The sequence below is a fragment of the Nomascus leucogenys genome, chromosome 4, assembly GCF_006542625.1.
Source record: "Nomascus leucogenys isolate Asia chromosome 4, Asia_NLE_v1, whole genome shotgun sequence".
NCBI classification, from domain to species: Eukaryota; Metazoa; Chordata; class Mammalia; order Primates; family Hylobatidae; genus Nomascus; species Nomascus leucogenys.
In genome coordinates this window covers 2174621-2197939 of record NC_044384.1, presented here as the reverse complement: position 1 = coordinate 2197939, position 23319 = coordinate 2174621, and the positions used below count along the sequence as shown (strand labels likewise).

Sequence of the window (23319 nt, the reverse complement as noted above, 5' to 3'; positions counted from 1 at the left end):
GTAACCCACCGTCTTCTGGGAAGTTATCTTCTATTTAAATTAGCTTGATTTCTGAGGTTTGCAACGACAAATCCTGACGGAAACAAACTGGAAGCCTGGTTCTTCCTTTTTATTCTATTTCAGGCTGTCTGTGACTGGCATAGGGAAACAGGGCTGTTTAGGATATCTTGCTTTCCTCCCATGTGGAGCAGGGCTCTGATTTGCCTGAGTACAGTGGTATGGCTCAGGGACAGCTTCTGAACATGTCTGCCCCAGCGCCAGTGATCTCAGTATCTCATTATTTATGCTGACATCATAACCCTACTCTTTAGTAACCCAAGTGCTTACTGATTACTTTTATTAGCAATTCTCTGCAGTGGCACCATGAGAAGAGTGAGGAGCATGGTTCCCAACTCCCCCATCCAGGTAAGACGCTGGGGAAAGGCCGGGTGGACATGGCCCCCGCACCCTTGGAGGTGAAATGCTGACTAGGAGGGCTGCAAACCAGATGATGGCTGAGTGGCTCTGGGGACTTCAACCAGTCTGTGGACTGCCCCATCTGTCCCTTCCCAGACCTTTTCTGGTGCAAACACCATGATCTTGGCTGTGAGGTTTGCAAGCCCTTTTCCTTGAGAATCCTGACTCAGGACGGTGGCCTTCAATCTATTGTCATCCAGAGACTCTATGGATCTACATTTCCAAAGAAAAGTCATGTTTAGAGGTGTAAAAAATGGAGCACTTGTTTATTTTTATAAGGACAGCAACGTGGCCAGTTTAGGGTGCGCTTAACCAAACCACTTGTAATATTTTCCATGAAGAAAAGTAATTAGAGCAGCAAGTAACATCACGGGAAATCCTAGATTACAGGGGACGCCAGAGGGTTCTTGTGTCTATCAGCATTGATTTGAGGCTTGCGATGTGTCAAGGAGAAACAATGTCGTGTGGAAGTGCAACGAGGCAGAGTGCACGCTTGTGGATTTCAAGCATGCCTGGATATTTGCCGTTGGAAATTTCTATTTGGGATGCCAAAGACATTGTGGGTAGCCGCTGACTATGTCGCAACGTGACCCCACACAGCCTCCCTTTTTGTCCTTGGCTTAGCCTACAAATGCCATTCCACTTATGAAAACAAAGAGGCTGGAATGTGAGGGGAGTCAAAGATAAAAGAGATTCTGCCAAGTAATAGAAATGAAAAAACACAAAAGCAAGCCCTTTTGGTGCCTGATATGTTGGGTTACATCCCAGCCAAGAGAATCAGAAATCTTGAATTTGGTCCTGCTGCCTGGGGTGTATATTCAGAGATGTCCTCCTAAATTGGCCATTTGGACTTAGACACAAGAGTAGAAGCAGCTCTAATGAACCATTCTCTGTATTTTTCCCAAAGACATTTTATATTTGAGCAGACACAAAAACACAAATTTGCAGTTTAATGTCAAACAATTAGAAGAATCTGTTTATGATAGTTTCTAGAGCACAGGATTGCAAAACATGGGCGCCCTCACTAAGCCCAGTGAAATAGAAATTCCAAACATAAGCGGAATTTGGCGTCTCAACCCATCCTCAGAAATCTGTGTAAACTTAGTTCTGCCTCATTACATTTTAGGGGAAATCTTTCATTTTTTTGGTGTACATTTATAGGTAGTTACAGAAAATAAACCAATAGTTACAAGATTATGAATGATTTGATGAAGATGCCTTCATATCAAGTCTTGTTCACAATAAATTGGCATATGAGATTCATTAAAAAGCTACAATATGATTAATGAAGATGGTCACCAGGTACAACAGGAGGGAGAAGCAAAATATAAACCAGAAATACAATTTACAATTAAATTAGGAGGCAATATTAATCAAATGGAAGAGGCAGCTAATTAGAAAAACAAGTATGAACTGAGTATTCAGTTGCATTTTAGTGTTTGGTAGACTCTAAGCTGAAGACTGAAGTGGCTCTGAGAAGCAGCAGAACACAGATTATAATCGCCTTGAGGTTGCAGGTTGAATTTTTCTTGCCCTTTCATCCTTTTTAAAATATTTTTCCAGCTTTCCTTTGTTGTACATTAGATTTTAGAAGTATTTTTAGAATTGGAATTTTAGTCTGCATGGCCATTCTGGGTAAGTGTTTCCAGCTCTGATCTCCCTCTCTCGAACAAGAGTCCCACAGTGAATTTTGCCCATCCCAGCCCGGGCCAAGCTAGGGCATCTGCCAGGAGTGATGCTGGGGCTTTGTTGATGAGACACCCAGCAAGCCAAGAACCATGGATCCTTTCGTTTCCTCATCAGCCTCCTTTTCCTTTGTCGTCCAGTCTTTGGGCAGATATATTACGGAAAAGCAGCAGACAGTCTGAGGTTGTTTCGTTTTCTTCCAGTGTTTTTGCTGGCTGAGTGACCGATCCTGGCCGTAAGTCAGGCAGCCTCTCATGCGTTGTTCTGTGCCCGTTCTCCCTGGAGACCACCATCCTGGGTGCCACTGCTTGTTCCTCAGCACCCAGCAGCATGTTGGCTCCATCGGGGCTCACGGAGCTGCATTTCTCTGGTGCAGGAGGAGCTGTGTCTCTGCTCTGAGTCTTTATATAATCTCATGCACTGTCCTGCTTCGGAGCAGAGAAGAACTCAAAATCAGAACTTACTGCTCTGACTTGACCATATTTTAGACACCATAAAGAATTAAACTAATTCTATAACACAAACAATCGATGTTAGCAATTGGATACTTATGCTTTCTAAAAGTTGTCATGGGGATGAATGTCCCAACCTTCCTTTCCCAACATTATTGAGAAGGGACATTTCAGAGCTTCTATTTCTTCCTTCAGTGATATTCTAGTAGAGGGTAGTTTTCCCCTCCCTAATTGAATGCATGGTCCAGAGTCACAGCCTTTGCCTCAGAATTCTCAACCAAATGAACAGCGTGCTGTTGGGGACTTCAGGAGGGGCCTGATCCATCTAGCACGAGAAAGGTCATTCACATGAACTTAATGAATTCTGGTATTCAAAACTGATATTAATGGCCTTTGATACTGCAAATGTGGAAGCTTATTACTTTTGATGATGATGAAATTGACTGGAATTTGTAGCAATATATTTTATGCATATTCTGAAGTCAGAAAGCAACCAGGACTGATAGGCTATCTTGAAAAGCCATTGCTTGAATGGTAGTTTATTTGGAAATAAACAAAGAATAACACACTTGATATAGTGAATGGCTCTATAAAGCTTTTCATTTTTTGAAGTGCAATTCTTTTATGCTCGAGAGCCATTTCAGGATAGAATAAGCTAAACATACACATTCAATACAATAATTACACATCTCAGAACACCGATGGAGAAGGACAAGTAGACTTAAGAAAGTATCTGCTTCTGTTAGCGATTTGGCGCCTTCATGGAGAGTCACCGTCGTTAAATTCCTCACGCAAAGCCCAAGCCCTCCCCCATCAGAGCTGCTCCGTATTTCTCTCAGAACTGCACACCGCAGCCTCATTCTTTTTGTCTAATCCCACGAGGAAAATATCCACTTCATAGAGGGAAAACAAAACAAACAAATCAAAAAAATCACTTTCTATTTGGCAAATGAGTCCCTCCATTTACGTTCGGTTTCCAGTAAGCGGTAATTTCTAATCAGCCTGGCAAGAAAACAAAGCAAAATAAATAAATACATATAAAGCTTCAATAGTTTTAGGATACTGGTTAGTTGAAATTTAAATAAACACGACCATCATAACTAATTCATGAAAAAGGACCGACAGCAATTTGTGGCAGGGCTGTGTGGACAGCACGGTGTGATGGGATTAATTTGAACTGGGCAGGGTGTGGGGGGCAGGGCCAGCGGGGCCCTGGCGAGGCTGCCTGTGGAGAGTGGCACAGCTGTGCAGGGTGGGGGGGCTGGTGCTGGGTGGGGGCCCGCAGACACAGGACCCATCTGCCTTTTATATGCATGCCTGACAGAGGCACATGCCGTGGCTCTCCTCCCAGAAATGGCACACAGGGCCTGTGCCAAAAGCCAGGGCCCAGGCACCTTCTGTGAGCCTAGCATGGCTGCGGGGTCAGAGCATCTTGTACTAGGATGTACCAGGAGCAAGCGGGGAGCAGGAGGCTCCGAGAGCCACTGCCCAAAGTGTTCATTGGCACTGTAGTTTCTCACGAAAACCCTGCACTTGTATACAGAGATTAAACAAATTACCAAAAAATGGGTGGTGGATGGTGGAATCCAAGTTTCTCACTGTTGGAGGGGGTGGTTAGAGGAAAAGATAGATGAGTGATAGATGATAGACAGATAGATACTAGATAATTAATAGATATGCATGGTTGATACACGGAGGTAGATAATAGAGAAAGGTAGATGAAAGATAAACAGAGGTAAATGTATAGATAGAGGTAAATGTATAGACAGAGATAGAAATAGATGATATGTAGGCAGACAGACAAAGAGATACATAGATAGATATAGATGATAGATAATCAATAGAGATAGATATGGATAGTTGATACATAGAGACAGATAACAGAGAAAGGTAGATGACAGATAATGATAGATAGAGATAGAAATGATATGTAGGCAGACAGACAAAGAGATACATAGATAGATATAGATGATAGATAATCAATAGAGATAGATATGGATAGTTGATACATAGAGACAGATAACAGAGAAAGGTAGATGACAGATAAATAGAGGTAAATGTATAGATAGAGATAGAAATAGATGATATATAGACAGACAGAGAGAGGTAGGCAGATAGACACACAGAAAGACAGAGACAGACCAATAGACCAATAGATAGATGATAGATAGATGATAGATAGATAGATAGATAGATAGATAATAATTAGAGATTGAGGCAGGTACACAGTTAGGCTTACATGCACACATTACAATGTGAAAAAGGCAGAGGGGTAGATCCTGAAAAAACCATCAGACCAATTCCTGTTCAAGGCCATTCTACAAAATACCTGACTGATATCTCTCAAAACTGTCAAGGCCATCGAGAACAAGGAAAGTCTGAGAAACTCTCACAGCAAAGAGGATCTGAAGGAGACACCACAACTAGGCATGAGGTGGTGTCCTTGGTGGGATCCTGGACCAGGAAGGGGCATTAGGGAAAAGCTAATGAAATCCAGATAAAGGTGAGTGTCGCTGACACCACTGGCCCAGTGCCACTTCCTCAGTTGTGGCAAACACACCCTCATAACCAGAGGCGCTGACAATAAGAGGGTGGGGTGGAGGCTAGGCAGGTCGTCTTCTAACATTTTTGTAAATCTAAAGTTATCTTACAGTTAATGATGTAGTTAAATAGAACAAAAGTGAGGCTTTAAAGGAACCACCTGCCTCTGATTGGTCTTTGCTCTTTTTCCTGCCATGCCATTCTCCTACCGGGTTCTACTGTGACCCTTTATTCCTGTTTGAGGGGTGTGTGGAGTCTCCTGTGGTGGTGGCTGGAATGCTGTGTGGCCTGAGGGGGTTCCTCCTTTTTGTCTCTGTCCCATAGAAAGGGTAGGCTGAAGCAAGCAGAGAGATTCTGTGTCTTGCCTGAATCCTGCTCCTGCTGGAGGGGCAGCGCTTTCCAGAATGCCCACTGAGCGCCTGGTCCAGGGGCCGTGCATGGAGAGGAATTATCCTACATGACCAAGGCTGAATCCTGCTCCTGCTCCATGGAGGGGCAGCGGTTTCCTGAATGCCCACCGAACACCTGGTCCAGGGGCCGTGAACAGAGAGGAATTCTCCTACATGATCCAGGCTGAGTGCACCCCCCACTTCCTCCTGCTGCATCTCAAACCTTCTAAGGCAGTTCATGCATTAAGCATTCCTTGTTGTCACACACCAGGGCATCTCGACATTTCACTTCTGCCTCAAATACCCCCAATTTATAATTCTCAGAGTTGTGTTTGAACTTTCTTTTCATTGTGGCTTAGAACTCGTGCGTCTTGTCTTTGTAACTTTCTAAAAGATTTAGTAAACAGCAGTGTATTCTGAAAAGTAAGGGACATGAAACATTCTTAGTTGAAATAGAAGGGAAAACAGTTAATTTCACTCTGGATGACAGTTTTTCAGGGAACAATGGTCTCTGGGAGTTGACAAGAGGCAGTAATGAGTGAGGGAGAGGAGAACTGAGTCACAGCTGCACGGGCAATCACTGGCGAACATCCACTCTCTTCCAGCCAGAATACCATTAATACGTGTGTCAGTCCGGAGTGAATCTTGCCGCGTGCGCGCTGCGCCGAGTCCAGGAGAGAAAATGAAGAGCATCCTCAGGGACAGGCCTTTCTTTTTCTCCGGGGGTCTTCATTATTCAGGCATTGTGATAGTTTTCCTTTATTTGTGTAAAGATTAAATTGCACATGATTTCTAATGTTTCTGCTACTCCGACTGTCATAGGTCGACGACCTTCATGCACGCAAGATAATAGATACATCGTCTGCTGTTCCGGCCACCGCTGTTCCTCCACAGCTCAGTACTTCCCCATTGTTACAAGTCGAAAGCAATTAAATAAAAATACAAGACAAGGCACCTCAAGGATGTTGAGGATTTCATATATATCTTTACGTGACCGCATTTTAGCACAATCCCGTGCGATTATCTAGTGGAATGCTGAGAATCAGAAGTGATTCATGGGGGAAGTGAGATGTTATTGAAGAAGACATCGCCTGGAAGAATCGCAGCATTGGAGCCTGGTGGGCAAACTCCCCACGTCTGAAACTTTCCATCGAGAGACTTCCGATGAGCCCCACCGTATTGATGGCATCTCTAGTTTGCTCAGCTTCCTCCTTGGCTACCCTATCCGCACATAAATTGAATGAATATTCAGGAAGCCCATCCTTGAAAAAAACAGAAAAGAAAAATAAAGGATAGTCCCACTTTTTTAGTGACTGTTCATAGGGCAGGGGTGTCTCTAATCATTGTTATTTCAGAAGAATGGCCCTGATGAATCACACACAGTTACGTAGGGGGTAGACTTCAAAGGTTACATTTTAAAAAGCACCTAACTCAGAAAAAATGGTAATACCATTATGGATAGTAATCCCTTTTTGTTGAACCAAAAATTTTTCCGATGTCCCTATCTTTTCCCGCTGCTAACACCTTCCCCTTCCCACCCCATGAGAGTAGAAAGAGCTTCTTTCTATTGACTGAGCACCTCCCTGGATGACCTTGAATCCAACTGTCCTCAAATCCCTGTCAGCTAATTCCAGCTGTCTCTCTCCAGCAGGGGTCACATCCCCTCTCCAGAAGAGATTTCGGAAACATTCGACATTCATAAAACTGCAGTCCCTGCCCCTCCAGGACTCGGGATCCTCATGTCTGTTTCTGCTGCCATCTGTAGGTTGGTGTCCAGACAAGATGCCCCTCCTCCACCACTGGCCTCCTCCCGGGCCCAGAGAGAAAGGGTGGCCCTGGGAGCTCTGCCTGGTCTAGGTCACAGCAATTCTCCTCCAGCCCTGCCAATGCCATGGGTGGCAGAGCAAAGGGACCTTGGAACCCCGCTTCTCCTCTAAGCTGGTGGACATCTGCAGCAGTGCCTGTCTGCAGTCCTTGGGGAGATGCAGCCCCAGGGCTCCAGGATTGGGGTGCTCCGTGCCTCCTAGTCTCTGTCACAGAAGCCATCCCCGCTACACATGTCCAGGGCAGGACCTCCGAATACTCTGATCAAAGCAGCCCAACCCTCCTTGCCCCAGTCAATAACGCACAGACGTACTCCCCAAACCTCCTTATCACGGTGAGCCTCCAGGGGAGCCCCCATGACCCCCACCCCGGGCATCCATATTTGTGACCCTCTACCACACTGAGTAGGGCTGACTGCCGAAGTGAGTGAGGGCAACTGGGCCATGAAGCTACCCCAGCTTCTGCCTCACTCTAACTTAGCTCCTGGCTCTGGGGGGAGAGGGGCCAGAGGACACCCCAGCAGCCCTAGAGAGACACAGGGGTGGTGAGGAATGGGGCATCCAGCAGTAGCCCTCCAGGTGAGCCCCATCGAAGCAGAACCTGGCTAAGCCTCCGACGGCTGCAGCCTGGCCAGCATGTTGATAGCAGCTTCCCCGAAGAGCTGCTCCGGAATCACAGGTTCAGCTGATCCCAAACCTGTGACCCACAGAAACGAATGAGATGACAGCTATTCATCATCGCTGTTTTGGCACGCCGTGTCTGGGGGTAGTTTGTTGAGCAGCCGTTGATGGCTAAAGCACAGGCCGCACATTCTCATATCACCCCCATCTGACGCCAGTGCCAGGGGACTACCCAGGCCCGGGCCGCTCATCTCAAGGGGCTGCGTACCTGTGTCCCAGGAAGGGGTGACTCCATTCCTGCCCTCCCTACTTCCCCACCCCCAGCTTCCCCCTGCACCCTGGAGCTCACAGGCTTTTATGAGCTAAATCCCCTTCATCCAGAACCTCTTCCTCAAATTATTCACCTTCTCATGCTGGCGAAAACCTGGTGTTCAGCTGAAGACCCCGCTCTTCCTGGACTGGCTTCTCCCATCACTCCTGTCACTCCCCTTTCCTATCCCTATGCATTTCTACTCTGTTATCCTTTCTTCTTGGTTGAGCCTCTAGCTTCGAAAAGTGTGCCATTCACTATACCACCTACGAAGTCACACTTCCTCCTGAAGACCTTACCCCTGGTCGCCATGAACTTCCTCCCGTGTTGCTTCTATAATATGCGTGGGGTCGCCATGAACTTTCTCTCATACTGCTTCTATAATATGTGTGGGGGTCACAGGATTCACATAGATAAGGCGTCCCCCTCTTGATTTCCTAGTTTACAACAACTTAACTTTCTATAACTTAAATTACTGCTGAAGATTCCTTTCTGTATTGTGGGGTAATATGATATACATTGGTCACTCCTACAATGATTTATACAGCAGTTTGAAACAGGAGGAGATTTGAAATGTTCCCAGTGCAGTCATCTATATGGAGACCCTGCTAAGGAACACCTGCAGCTACACACAGACAAGATGCTGTAGCAAGGAAGGGCACCCTCGAGAAGACGGTGCTGCCCCCACGGGGCCTCATGCCTCAGCAGAGCTGTGTGTGGTCAGGTGGTGTAGAATGGGATTCCAGTGTAGCACAGCATGCAAGAGTGGACACCCTGATGCTGCCCCCATGGACTCTGAGCACGCACCTTACCATTCTGTTCTCAAAAGTCATGCTCCTGAATCCTCACCTGGCTGCTCTGAGTCCTCCTCTCCCCAGACCTCCTCAGTGGGCACGAGTCCTCGATTTCAACTTCTCAGAGAAACTATGTTGGCACCAACTATTAGGGTCATCTCTGCTCATGCTCCTTCTGAGTCACCTCATGCTGAACAGCTCAGGAATAGAGGAAAGAACAAAATATCAACGGAGTAAAATGGTGAGAGACCTCCCTGGCAAAGATCGGGCCCCCAGCAGCCTGCACATCCAAAATATGAGAAGCCCTGGCTGCATGTTTCAGACCAAAGATCAGGATCCCAGCCCCAGTGTGGGCTGGTGCTCTGCCAAAAAGGGCCTACTGCTTATGAAGGTGGATATAGGATTTTAGTGAGAGAAAAAACAACAGCAGGGGTTCTCTAACACCCCCACACCAAATTGGAGGCCTGGTGTCTCTCGGGGGTGCTGTCAGATGTGGCCGTGGCTGGGGAGGATTCCATGGAGCTCTGTTTCACAGCCCTGCAAATATACTTCACGCTACTAAAATGCACTGAAAACTGGTTCAGCTGTTAAGATTTACGTTATGTATTTTTTAGCACAATGAAAAATATGCTCCTCATTTGATAAAGATGAAAAATAACATTAGAGACCTGTAACACTTTAGGTAGAGGCTTAACCCTGTGGTCAAAAAGACCCGGGTAGGAATCACTCCCCCCGCCCTTTTTTTTTTGAGACGGAGTCTCGCTCTGTTGCCAGGCTGGAGTGCAGTGGCGCGACCTCGGCTCACTGCAACCTCTGCCTCCCAGGCTCCAGCAATTCCCCTGCCTCAGCCTCCCCAGTAGCTGGGACTATAGGCACCCGCCACCATGCTGGGCTAATTTTTTGTATTTTAGTAGAGATCGGGTTTCACCCTATTGGCCAGGGTGGTCTTCATCTCCTGACCTCATGTTCCACCCGCCTCTGCCTCCCAAAGTGCTGGGATTACAGGTGTGAGATACTGCGCCCGGCCAGGAATAACTTTTTTATTCATTTGACAAATATTTGTAGAGTGGCAGCAGTTTTAGGTCACTGTGTTTTGCACTAGAAATATCATCATCAGATGAAAAGGACTTTTTTCTGTCTTTAAGAACTTATAGTCCTGTAAGGGGGTGGGACATTGTATAACCATCTCCCACATATTCACTTAAATGTGGGGCAAGTGCTGGCAGGAGGGAGGACTAGAACAGTAGGGCAGCTGGCACCAGACAGATCCTATAAGCTGGGATGTGGAGAGTTACTAGGATGAAAGTAAAGGTGGGAAAGGGAAGAATGGAGGTCGAGGGCATTCGAGATGCAGGAATCTGTAGCACGAGGTTCCAGAGTAGGGGACCACAGGGCTGTGGAGTACGGAGATAAGGCTGAGCTCTCCCGGCCAAGGGTAAAAGTGGTACAAAATGAAATCACTGAGCTCAGAAGAGCCTGCTCTAGGTCCATAAAGACACATGCACGTGTGTGGTCATCGCAGCATAAAGACACTTGCATGTGTGTGTCTGTTGGAGCATAAAGACACAGGCACGTGTGTGTCCACCGCAGCATAAAGACACAGGCACGTGTGTGTCCACCGCAGCATAAAGACACAGGCACCTGTGTGTCCACCGCAGCATAAAGACACAGGCACCTGTGTGTCCACCGCAGCATAAAGACACAGGCACGTGTGTGTCCGCCGCAGCATAAAGACACAGGCACCTGTGTGTCCGCCACAGCATAAAGACTCATGCACACATATGTCCATCACAGCATAAAGACAGTTGCATGTGTGTGTCCATCAGAGCATAAAGACACATGCACATGTGTGTTCATCGCAGCATAAAGACACATGCACACATATGTCCATCACAGCATAAAGACACTTGCATGCATATGTCCATCACAGCACTTTTCACAATAACAAAATCATGGAATCACCCTAAATGTCCATCAACAGAAGATTGGGTGCAGAAAATGTGGTCCATATACACCATGGAATACCACATAGCTATGAAGAAGAACAAAATTATGTCCTCTTCAGTAACATGGGAGGAACTGGAGGCCATTATCCTTAGAAACCTAATCCAGGAACAGAAAATCAAATACTGTACATTCTCACAAATGGGAGCTAAGCTTTGACTATTCATGGACACGTGTACTGGAGGGTGGAGGGTGGGAAGAGAAAGAGGAGTGGTAAACTATCCATCAGGTACTAGGCTTATTACCTAGATGACAAAATATTTTGTACACCAAACTGTGACACACAAGTTACCTATATCACAAGCCTGCACATGTACCTCTGAAACTGAAATAAAAGTTAAGAATAAACAATAAATTTAAATAACTGGGGGGAATAAAGAATGTTGGGCTTTATCTTGAGAAATTGGCAAGCCACTGAAGGTTTTTAAGCAAAGCAGAGGTGTGAACAGACTTACCTTTTTACCAGGGAATTCCCCATTAGCAGGGAGGAGACCAGAACGGCGGTGTGTGTGAGAATTGGGGTGTGCAGCAGGCAGATGTGAATGAGGAGAGAACATCGTGAAGGCTGCCGTGTGCCTGCAGAAGCCTCTCATAGGTTCCCAGGGACTCAGTTCAAGGTTTTATAGAAGCTTCAAACTTTCTTCTAGCAGCGTGCACAGAGTCCTGATTAGTGGAATTCCTCATATGAAATACACATCTCAAGACAGCACGGTCACTTCCAAATAGAGTCTTTCGGGAGAGAATTGTAAACTAGATTTTTGCCTTCATTATAAATTCCCGATTCACAATTCAATTACATGATTTCCTTTTCTGGGAAGTAACAAGCTTCTTTTGTTTTACATTTCCCCTTAGAGTTTGAAGTGTGTTTTGATCGTTTGTAGACGTTTGTACAAAAAGGCAGGATAGACGTCTGGGTCTTCGTCACAGTGAAGGATCTTGGGCAGGAGCTCTTGGCATTCCCATGCCTTCCTAGAGTGACTTTTCCGCAGCTCTTGCCTGGTGCTGCCACCACAGAGGAGAGTCCACCCTCTTGCAGTGGTGTCCAAGCAGGACAGCTGGTTATGCGCGTGTGCTGAGTCTGCAGCCCAAAGCTGGCACTGGAAGAGCCGAGGGCAGGTGAGACGTGGGCCAGAATCAGCAGCCTCCCTGTGGGCTAACTTCGAACCCCTGCAGACAACATCTGGTGCTATGCCTTAGAGGAGCCTGCAGGAGCCAACACTGAGACATTCACTTAGGTTTGAAACACAAAGTTGCCACTGTCCGTGCCATCAAATGCTCTGTTAGGATGCAGGACTGTCCGCTGTGACTCCCTCTGCATTTTCCCACAGGTTCTATTCTCTCCACTTGCCTTCAGTTGCTCACTGAGGTCCTCTGGCAGGGACAGCGTGCACAGACCCAGGAAAGCATGGCGGGTGGGTGGAAGGACCCTCTGTGGGACAACCACTTCTCGGGATGCTGGGATGGTGCCCTCCAGATCCTGGTTTCCCTCAGAAGGCTCCCCGTACCCCTTCCTCCGGGAGCTGCGTTTGCTCATCACTGTGGAGGCCACTTGTACAATACGCTTCTGGGGTGCCCCTCACATCTCAGCTGTCCCCTCTCAACTGTGGGTGCTTTAAAAGTGGGGCTCATGCTTTACTGATTTTTCTCTCTCCAGTGCATTCTTAAAATTGACATGCAATGTAACTTTAAAACAATAGTTTAAAAATTCATCTATCAGAAGATATCAAGGCCTAACATAAATTTTAGTAACCCTCCAAATCTGATATATTTTTTAAGAATTTCTGCATTCATCGCATTGCTATGATTTGACATTTTCTGCCCACCATGTGTAGCCCTGCAATTTGCTTGTTCTGGCCCACACTAGATAAACCTGGTCTGCCAAGTTTTCTCAAATCTTCTTATCTAAAATCTTATTCAACCACTCAGAAAGTAGTAGAATTTACTCCAACAAAAATAGCATGAGCCCGCTCCCTTCATACCAGGGCGTCATTTCTCCTGAGGAGTTTGACATTAACAATTTTAAAGGTTAACAAATTTCCTGAAATTCTTTGAAAAGTTAGTAGCTTGTCATGTTTGACACTACTGAGATGCACATCACCTCTGAAACAGATTGGCCAAATCCTCAGGCAGCAGAGGAATTCGAGTGGAGACCTGAAAGGCAGGCTTTGGACTAAGGTAAGAGTTAAAATCACTGAGATCTAAGCCCATATTGAAATCGAAGCTGTGTTTCTTCAGCACCTACGCACCCTAAATCTGTGCACGCACGAAGGCTCCATGGCCGTCCCACACCAGCCTCTGCTCATCCCTCCCCCGCCCAGAGCACTTGGGGTGACTGCCCCCTCACTCCTCAGCTGGGAGAGGAAGTTCGCCATCCGGGCCCTACACCCTCATGGAATGTGCCTCTTCCTCCAGCACCCCAGCCATACCCCTACAATAAATGTGTTTTTCAAATCATAATTGAAAACAGTTAAAAATGAATAGAAAATGCAAAGGATTTTCAGTTAACTTTTTTCAGCCTATTAATATTTTCCTAAGCAAGATTTAATTCAATGGCACGTTAAACGGATTCAGTAAATGACTGTGTGGTATATTAATGGTAATACAAACACTCAGGCATGGATGAGCTGCAAGACTTCTTTAGTGAATGCACAATATCCAATGAAGCTGGAGCAGGAAGCCTTGTTACTATCATTCTGTGTGGTATATGTCTGTATGGGTGTGTAGGGGTGTGTTTAAGTATGTGTGTGTTCCTGTGGGGGATGTGTTTGAGTGTGTGTATACGCATGTACCTGTGTGTCTGTGTGTGCATGTGTTTCTGTGTGCATAGTTGTGTGTGGGTATGTGTCTCTGTGTAGAAGTGTGTGTTTGTGTGCATGGATGTGTTGCATGTGAACACGTGTGTGGCATGTATGTATTGTGTGTGTGTCTTGTGTGGGGCATGTGTCTACGTATGTGTGTACTTGTGTATTGTGTGTTTACATGTGCACATGTGGGTAGATGTATATGTGTATAGCATGTGTGTAGGCTGCATGTGTATGTGCATATGCGTTTGCATGTACAGGTTTATATGTTTGTGCATATATGTGTGCATATATGTACGTATGTTTTTGTGGGTGCATTTGTGCGTGTGTTGTCAGTACCTGTGTATGTGTGTGTGCATGAATATTTGGGTGTGGGGACATGTGCATTGCAGATGTGTGTGTGCCTGTTTGTGAGCACGGACACTATTTGCCCTGCCCACTGATCGTCTCCCTTCCCTGTCTCAGATACTCACTTGTTCCTCTCCTGAGATACCTGTCTGCACCATGATTTCTATGGGCTTACTTCATTACCATACATCATCCGGTTCAAAGTCAAACCTGATCAATTAAAGACCAAAAAATAAAACAGCAAAGTGGCTAGCTGCACTCCTTCTGAGTAAATGACAATTAGCAAATAGACAATCCTTCATTGTTTCCTTCATTAACAGAAAATAGTACACCGGGCTACTTGGAGGATTTTTGGTTAATCGGTGGCATCCATCTGCAGCCTTTGTTTAGCAGGTCTGTGCGGCTCTCCTCTCCGGCACGAGCATGTTTATCGTGGTCTCCTGAAAGCCCAGAAGCCCATAGGTCAGAGAACAGCGTTTTGATGGATTATAGGATTGTAACTGTCCCTGCCAGTTGACAGCTTTTATTGGCTGGGAGGATGAGCCTGTAAACCTTTATATAATTATTGTATTAAAGGCACTGTGCCTCTGTGTTGCTGGCGCTTGTTCAGGGATCAATGTGGAGATAATTTCAAAAATGAATAGTAAGTATTGATCGTCCCATGGTGGGGCCTTATCAGCGGCTGAGGCCAAGGGCTGCAGATTATAACTTCAATGTCATTTATGATGATATGATGCGCATTGCCGGGGAGCAATTTAAACAAAGGGCTGATTTAATTCGCAGTGGATTTTTGTAGTGTGATGGGTAATAAATCACAATCTATGTAATTTTTAGAAATGAACACATGTTGGCAGTAGTTCAGGGCAGTTCCTAAGAGATCTGAAAATGACCAGGGAGGGGAAATATCAGCCGAGAACCCCCTCTGAATGATTGGGCTTTGCTTGATTCTGGCATTCACATGACCTTGGGGTCCCTGCTGGCAGCTGCTGGTTAATTTTCTTCACTGAGGACACAGTTTAACTTTCTATCTGTCTGCCAATTACCTGACATTTTCAACTTATCACCTTCTATTTTTTAAATGATTGGAGGCACATCCACATTTTGACATTTTTTTTAAAGCAAGTATTCATTCTGTTGCTGCAGAGGCATCCTGCTGTAGTAGCCCTCTTCTATTTCCCCTCACGAAAATTAACATCAGTTTACATAACCACATAAAGAGACAATCAGGGCATTTTATTGTAATTTTCAATACTTCCTTGGTTAGATGCTGCCAACTTCTAAATTTCAACCTTAGCCATAGACTCACGCATGGAGACTCACAAATCATCTCGTAGGAAATTATACTCAGTGATCCTTGTTTGAAGAAGGTTCTACCCTTTAAAAATAAATCATTATAAAGTAAATCATTAAGGAATATTGGAACAACATGAACAGATTCATTAAGCCCTCTAAAATTAGTAAAAATGAAGCAACAGTCATGAATTGTAACTTGTTGATTTCAGTTATTATAATACTAACAGTATATTTTATATCCATTCATTTCAGAGGAAGCAAATTTTGATATTTCAAGGATATTGGATGCAGATCCCTAGGAAAGAGTATTAAAGGATTAGAAAACTAAAAATAGAATCCAGGCTGGGTCTGCAAAAGGCGCAATGGTTCTCTCAGGTCCACACCGATGCTGATGTGGAATCTCAACGCCAGTGCCGCTGTGCCGGGGCCGCATCTGTCACCGTGCGCCCCTGTTTAAGCGTCCTTTAACTGGGGGAGGAACAGGTAAATTAGAGAATCTTATATCCGAGGCCAGGTTTTGTACTACATGACTCAGACTCAGTGAGCGAGGGCGTGTTCTTGGAGGGCAGATTTCCCAGCCTATGGATTTATAACCCTTCCTCCATGACCTGGGATTCTGCAGCTTCAACTTACAGCTCGCAGGCCTGAGCCCCAGAGAGCCCAAAATTAGAAGACATCTTGTGTGATATTATCTCTTGATTGCCTGGTTCGTTGTTTTTACATTTTTAGTCTTTCTTATTTTCTAAAAATAATCATGAAGCCCTAACCTTTCCCCTCTCACATCAATTCATGGTGAAAACACCTTCATTGTATTTAAAATAGTTGACCCGTACTATTTTTTTAAAACGTGTTGCACAAACCGGGGCCTGTTGGGGGGTGGGAGGCAAGGGGAGGGGGAGCATTAGGACAAATACCTAATGCATTCATGCACGTAGGGCTTAAAACCTACAGGACGGGTTAACGGGCGCAGCAAACCACCGTGGCACATGTATACCTGTGTAACAAACCTGCATGCTCAGCACATGTATCCCAGAACTTAAAATAAAAAAATAAAAAATGAAAAAAAAAACGTGCTGCCCTCACAGTGCCCACGAGTGAGCGTGCTCATTCTGCTTATCCACCCAACACTTAGTCTACTTGCAAATACAGGACTTAATACTCATGATCTCACAGAACCCCCAACACACACACCCGCTCTGTATCTCTCAATCTCTCAAGGCGGCTTCCTCCCTCGTCTTCACTGCGTTTCTCTCTTACCTTATGGAGAACAGTTTTGCTACCTTTCATTTTTCCTCTTCAATTTTCCCCTAACCTCGTCATAAAAAAAATCACTCCCCCAACCCTCACCAATATATTACAACCAAATTATATGTAAAAGATCTGAATGGAACCCCGTCATCTTGGGAATAGCATACGGATTCCAATAATAAGTCACAATTTCTATCCTCTGCCCCAGCGTGTGCTATGTACGGCTCCTGCCTACAAAAACTCCACTTCCCAAAACTCAGTTTCCTTCCGTTCCATGTGGTGCCCAGGAATGTTTGTTCTGCGCCTACAATGGCTTCCTCTGAAGATATTCCTAAGAGAGATGGCTTTTCCTTCACATAAAGATATTGCATCCTCTAGCTTCGATGTTTGACTTATAGTTTAGATTTTGCCATTTCGCATAAAAATGTTGAAATAAACTTAATACAACAGACATTTATCCAGCCCCTACTGTACGCCGAGCATGATGCCAAATCCTAGAGGCACAAAGATCCTAGGATTAAGCCTCTATCTGTAAGGAGCTCCTAGCACAGAAGGTAAGAGCCACATGACAGTGGGTCCATTTGAACCTGTTACTGGGAATACAGCAGTAGGAGTGCCGGATACGGAGGGTCCAGGGCCCTGGGGTCAATGGCATTGACATCCAGCTGCAGTCCCACATAGGGCTTCTCAGAGAAGACGGTGGCTGAACCAGGGGCGAACGAGGATGCGTTAGGGTGCGCTAGGCGCACATGTCTAGTTAAGAGGAGCAGTGTGTACAAAGATGTGAAACTGTGAAACAGTCTCGGAAGTTGGGGAGAAAGTCTTGGGAGTGAGGGAAGGGGAGGCTGGGAAACAGGCGCCAGTACTGGAGTGCGTAAAAATGGCAGAAATAATGTTCAAGGACAAGGGTTACTTTTAATCTCACCGTTTCCATATTCTACTCTTCTGATGAATTTTCCATTTAATAGCTTCCTAAGTAATCATTTTGGAAAGTTATACCAATAAAATACTCTAGTCTGTAAATTTTCCCCAATTTAAGGCCTCATTACCTCCCGTAGTAAGAGTACGGTGACATTCTCAGCACTGTACTGTACTTAAGGGCCAGTGTGCGTTTCATGAAGAAGATGCCTTTCAAGTTGTGAGTTTCCTAATGTTTCTACGATTTCATTTCTAATGTTATAATTAGTTGATTTTCAACCTAAATGTGGTACTTCCCCTCTACAATTAGAAATGTGAAATATAAGAAAAAACTTACATTGTATGCTTTTTATGTGTGGTTCATTTTGGTTTGCACTAATTTCAATATATTCTTGATAATGCCGTCCTGGTAGAACACATGACAGGAAAATATCTGTCCTGAAGCATTTATCTGATTTTAACGATTATAGTAATTAAATTTTAAAGCATGACCATAAGTTAGAAAGAAATAAAAAGTTGATATCCTTCAAATGACTTAATTTGTATTAATGATAGTCATATTATAGAACGTTTTATTTTACTTATTTTTTTCTTTTTTTGAGATGAGGTCTCATTCTGTCACCCAGGCTGATGTGCAGTGGTGTGATCTCGGTTCACTGCAACCTCCACTTTCTGGACTCAACTGATCCTCCTGCCTCAGCCTCCCCAGTAGCTGACACTACAGGCATGTGCCACCATGCCCAGCTAATTTTTGTATTTTTTGTGGTGACAACCATGTTCCCCAGGCTGGTCTCAAACTCCTGAGCTCAAGCAATCCTCTCACCTTAGCCTCCCAAAGTGCTGAGATTACAAGCATGAGCCACTGCACCCAGCCAGCATTTTATTTTTAAATATTGTAGTTTCTCTTATCTTTGCAATGAAGATGTGAAAAGAAACATTATTTTATTCATATGTTAATATTATTAATAATAAGAATAATCTTCATTTATTAAATATTTCTAAATATGAAGCAGACACAGCGACAACATTTTTCATATACGAGCTCACTTGGTCTTTCAGGCACTCTGAGACAGTTGCTTTTACTGTTCCCATTTTGCAGATGAGGTTACAGAACATACCATCCCTCCAAGCCCACGCAGCTCAGTGAAGTGAGGTGAAGCGAGTCCAGCTCAGTTCTGAGTCCAAAGCTTATGCTTCAAACTTAATCAGGCTCCACAAAAGACATTGGTTCCCTAAGTGAATTACATCCTAAACAATTTTAAAGAATTAAGAATATGCTTTTTTTTTGAGATCTTGAGCTAAGAAGACTTTATTATACTTCTACATTCTCTATTCTGAAAATATCTACTATCATATTTGAGGAAAAGAACAATAAAATTTTACCTTATGTTTACATGAGAAGGTTAAATATTTTAACTTTATCCACACCTCTGACAGTCTTGGACTTCGCCTGAGCCCTGTGATCCTGGAAAATGGTGAAGGGTAAGAAATCTCACCACGGTGTTCCTGCAGACAGCTCACTACAAGGTGCCGCCCTCCCCATGCGGCTTAGGTGAGATCCAGACGAGTCCCTCAAACTCCGTGCCTCATGCATGATTAGCTGTATGGCTTGTTCCCGCTGATGTGTCAGACGTCATGCTTGGGAGTCAAACACGGGCCAAGCTTTCCACCTTCTCCAGGTCCCCACACACAGTCTGAGCCCCATAGACAGCCCTGTCACCAGCCCCTCCTGAGAACAGACCAACCTCGAGGGAAAGCATCCCCGTCTGGGTTTATTTTTTATTGGACACCATTTTTTTATCAACACAGAATAAAAATTGACTGTTCAGTGATTCTACTTTTATTAAGTAAATTGCATCTCCTTCATCAGGTGACCCGATCCCAGTTCTACCAGCACAACACACACAGCTGCCCAGTCACCTCACCTCCAGAAGTTCCACCGGGAATTAGAGGAGACTTTGGAAAAATTATTTTAAATGGTAATAAATTCTGTGCATGTTAAAAGGTAAAAGAGAGGGTGGTTTTGATGTCCTTTAGTATAAACTCTATACAACGAAAGAAACTGCCACGCTTCCATTTTTCCTAAATGTTTACCAATATGGACATGAGTAACAATGTGAAGATCAAACACTCTAACTCCAAGAATAGAGGCTGAGTGCAGGTTACCCGGCAAGCGCCATTGCGGGGCACCACCTGGCCAAGACGCCCCACGCCCCTCATATATGTAAGCACACATACAACTCTTGCTTACTCGTGTTAGTGGATGGGGTCAGAGATGCAGATAAATCAATGTATCCGACTATTCTAAAATAATTACTATTGATCCATGCAGGACTGGAATTCTTGCTTTTATATTTAAATATTGATATATATGACACTCTGGAAATCCAAAGTCTTTGAAGTAAAATGATAATGACACCTTCTAAATTTACCCATCTCAATCGGGCTAGCATACACTCTGGTTTCCCAGTGCCTATCTCTTCTCCCGCTCTCCTCCACACAGCAGAACAGACCACCTACTGGAATATGCTAGAACTGCCAGAAATGAGTGACACACTCAACTAGAACAATTGGAGGATTTTCATAAGGGGCTGCTCACGTAGGAGCGGACGGGTCACAGGGGGCCACAAGAACTTACTAGGAGTGGGTGCAGGCTCTTCTCCTGAAACTGAACTGGAGCAAGGGAAGACCTCGCTGGGACCCGCAGTGACAAGAAACACTAGGACAATGGAATGTCACTACACCGCCAAAATGTGTGGAGCCATTTGTGTTCCCTCTCCTTCTCAGGAGAAGATCTGGGCTGGAAGTGCTGGTTTATGGTTTGTTAGTGTATTAGTCCGTTTTCACGCTACTGATAAAAGACCTACCGGAGACCGGGCAATTTACAAAAGAAAGAGACTTAATTGTACTCACAGTGTCACGTGGCTGGGGAGGCCTCACAATCATGGCAGAAGGCAAGGAGAGGCAAATCACATCTTACGCGGATGGCGGCAGGCAAAAAGAGAGCTTATGCAGCGAAACTCCCGTTTTTATAACCATCAGATCTCGTGAGACCCATTCACTGTCACGAGAACAGCACGGGAAAGACCCGCCCCCATAACTCAATCACCTCGCACCAGGTCCCTCCCACCACACGTGGGAATTCAAGATGAGATTTGAGTAGGGACACAGCCAAACCGCATCAGTTCGGCAATAGGTACTGATCAGAGCCAGAGACCAGGATGACCCTGCCCCCTCCGCTGAGGTGTAGAGTGACCAGAGAAGGGAACTCCAGGGTAAAACAGAGCGGCAACCCCTAAGAACCTGGGGGCACAAACAGCACAAAGATCATTTAATGAAGCATTTTCAGAGTTTAGGATATTTCCAATAAAATATTTTCCCCAAAAGGTATCTTTAATAATGTTGGATGCGTTGATTTCTAAGAGGGCCCTACAGAGACACATTCGAGTCCCTGGTCTCTCTTTCTCCCATGTATTGGTATTTTCAGTACAGAATGTCTGCAGCAGAGCATGGAAATGGCCTGAAAATATCCTCTCCTTTGCATACGGGAACGCACAGATGGGAGGATGCGTCTTCAGGAGCAAGGTGAGTGAGACCTCGTTAGCAGAGGAACAAGTTCAAGACTACACATCTTCTTACTTGTCAGTTTAAATCTCAAGTGAAGAGCGAGCTCACTGCAGGTCTAAAAACAGTCTTTCCTGCTGCCAAGACATGAATGAGCTAATTGTGTTTTAAATAGTTCACCTTACAGAAAATTGTCTTTCTTTATGTGAAAAGAGCTGTGATTTATTAATTTTCCTTTCTATTATTTGCTATAGACTATCCCAAGCATCTTCCTCATCAATCACTTCTCTGTTGAAACCAATACTGAAATCTCAGTATAATTAGTGTAGATTGCAGGACATGTGTGAAATAAAACAAGCAAATTTAAAATATCTGGGCAGCCCCCTTTCAGGCAGTAATGTAAGGGACGCTTCAGTGAGGATTTTCAGGGTAGCATCTTTCACCTTGGCAGCCAATCCAGCATCAAAGGTGACAGGACTGGGCAGTAGGCACTTAGAAAAGATAGCTGCAAATGCTACAAAGAACTAAATTAGTAAAGGAAACTTAATTATCTTGCCTGCAGCCTCCCTCTGGTCAGTATCCCAATTGAACACAGACAAAACTCAGCATTTTTATAAATGCACTACTTCAGACTTAGAATAATTCCTTTCTTAACCGTTCATCTAGAACTGCACTGGCCATTTTTTTTTTCTGTCCTTTATCTATAGATTTAGAAACAGTAAATATCAAATGACATCCATTAAATCATAAAACACATGCCCCTTTGTTTTTTAGGAAACCAGTTTTGACTTTTGTTTTTCAACTTAGAAAATGGGAACAAAGGTATTTTTAAAGATGTAAATTATATAGTATGAGCAACTCACATACTTATCCAAATACTTTCAGAACATTCTGTGGTGTTGTTTTATGCACAAACACACATCAATGTGTATGTGCCACACTATAGACATGAAAGAACATCCTTCAAGCCAAGGGTGTAAATCTCATCATGGTACAGAAAATGTGATTAAGTCATTTCTGGAAAAGATACGTTAGTAAATAAGGATGATAAAGAAAAAAGTCTGTTTTCATTGAGGTTATAAATTTGCAGGGTTATAATATTTTCGAAATGTTTGAAACCTATCTTACATGGGAAGACACCCAACAGAAATTACCTTTCATATATCCTCTTCAGTCTTTTCTCTCTGACTTGTTTATAAAACTTTAAATTAAATATGATAGAATCTTAGTGTTGACTGTTTTACTTGCGACTGTTCCACTCTGGTGAGAGGAAGAGTTCTGAAACCGTTCTGGAAAGCAGAACATTTCTGGAGAGGGGAACAGTTTTGGAGAGGGGAACAGTTCTGGAGATGGGGACAATTCTGGAGAGGGGAACAGTTTGGGAGAGAAGGACAGTTCTGGAGATGAGGGCAGTTCTGCAGAGGGAAATAGTTCTGGAGAGGGGGACAGTTCTGAAGAGAGGAACAGTTCTGGAGAGGGGGACAACCCTGGAGAGGAGGATAGTTGTGGAGAGAATAACAGTTCTGGAGCTGGGGTAGTTCTGTAGAGGGGAATAGTTCTGGAGAAAGAGATAGTTCTGGAAACGGGGGGCAGTTCTGGAGAAGAGGACAGTTCTGGAGAGAGGAACAGTTCTAAAAAGCTGCCAGCAAGAGCTAGGTCAACCTAGGCCAGTCTTCAAAATGTTGGGTCTTCTGTTATATTCGTCTTCTTCGAGTTATGGATCCAGCCTGACATGCCTTGAGTCTCTTGCCATTACAGGCCTTTTCTTAATGCAACTGCACTAATGCATACTGTTTAATCCTTGAGCCATGACAAACTATGAGGAAAGGCCAAATGGTGACAGAGGCAAAGAGGAGAAGGCAGAGAAAGGCTTAGAAATGCATCAACTTCTTATTCAGCCAGCTTATTAACGGGAAGGCTGCAATAGGGATTAAAACATTGATTACGTAGGAAAAAAGTATGAATTTTAGTGTTTAGAAGAATGCTTATTAAGAAGACTACCTCTGAACTCTTTCATGTTTGCTTTTTAAAGTTTTAGGTTGTTTGTGAAATCTGATAATAAACTTTCATG

At 44.4% G+C, this 23319-nt stretch overlaps 1 long non-coding RNA gene across 1 annotated transcript; it reads right to left on the bottom strand.

Annotated features, from left to right (window-relative positions):
- Positions 1-1351: 1351 nt before the first annotated feature.
- On the bottom strand, positions 1352-20688 carry LOC105739645. Its single transcript, XR_001115597.2, has 2 exons — positions 20598-20688; positions 1352-2570 (listed from the first exon to the last, which is right to left on the bottom strand). It is a non-coding gene; the product is annotated as an uncharacterized LOC105739645 (long non-coding RNA).
- Positions 20689-23319: the final 2631 nt, after the last annotated feature.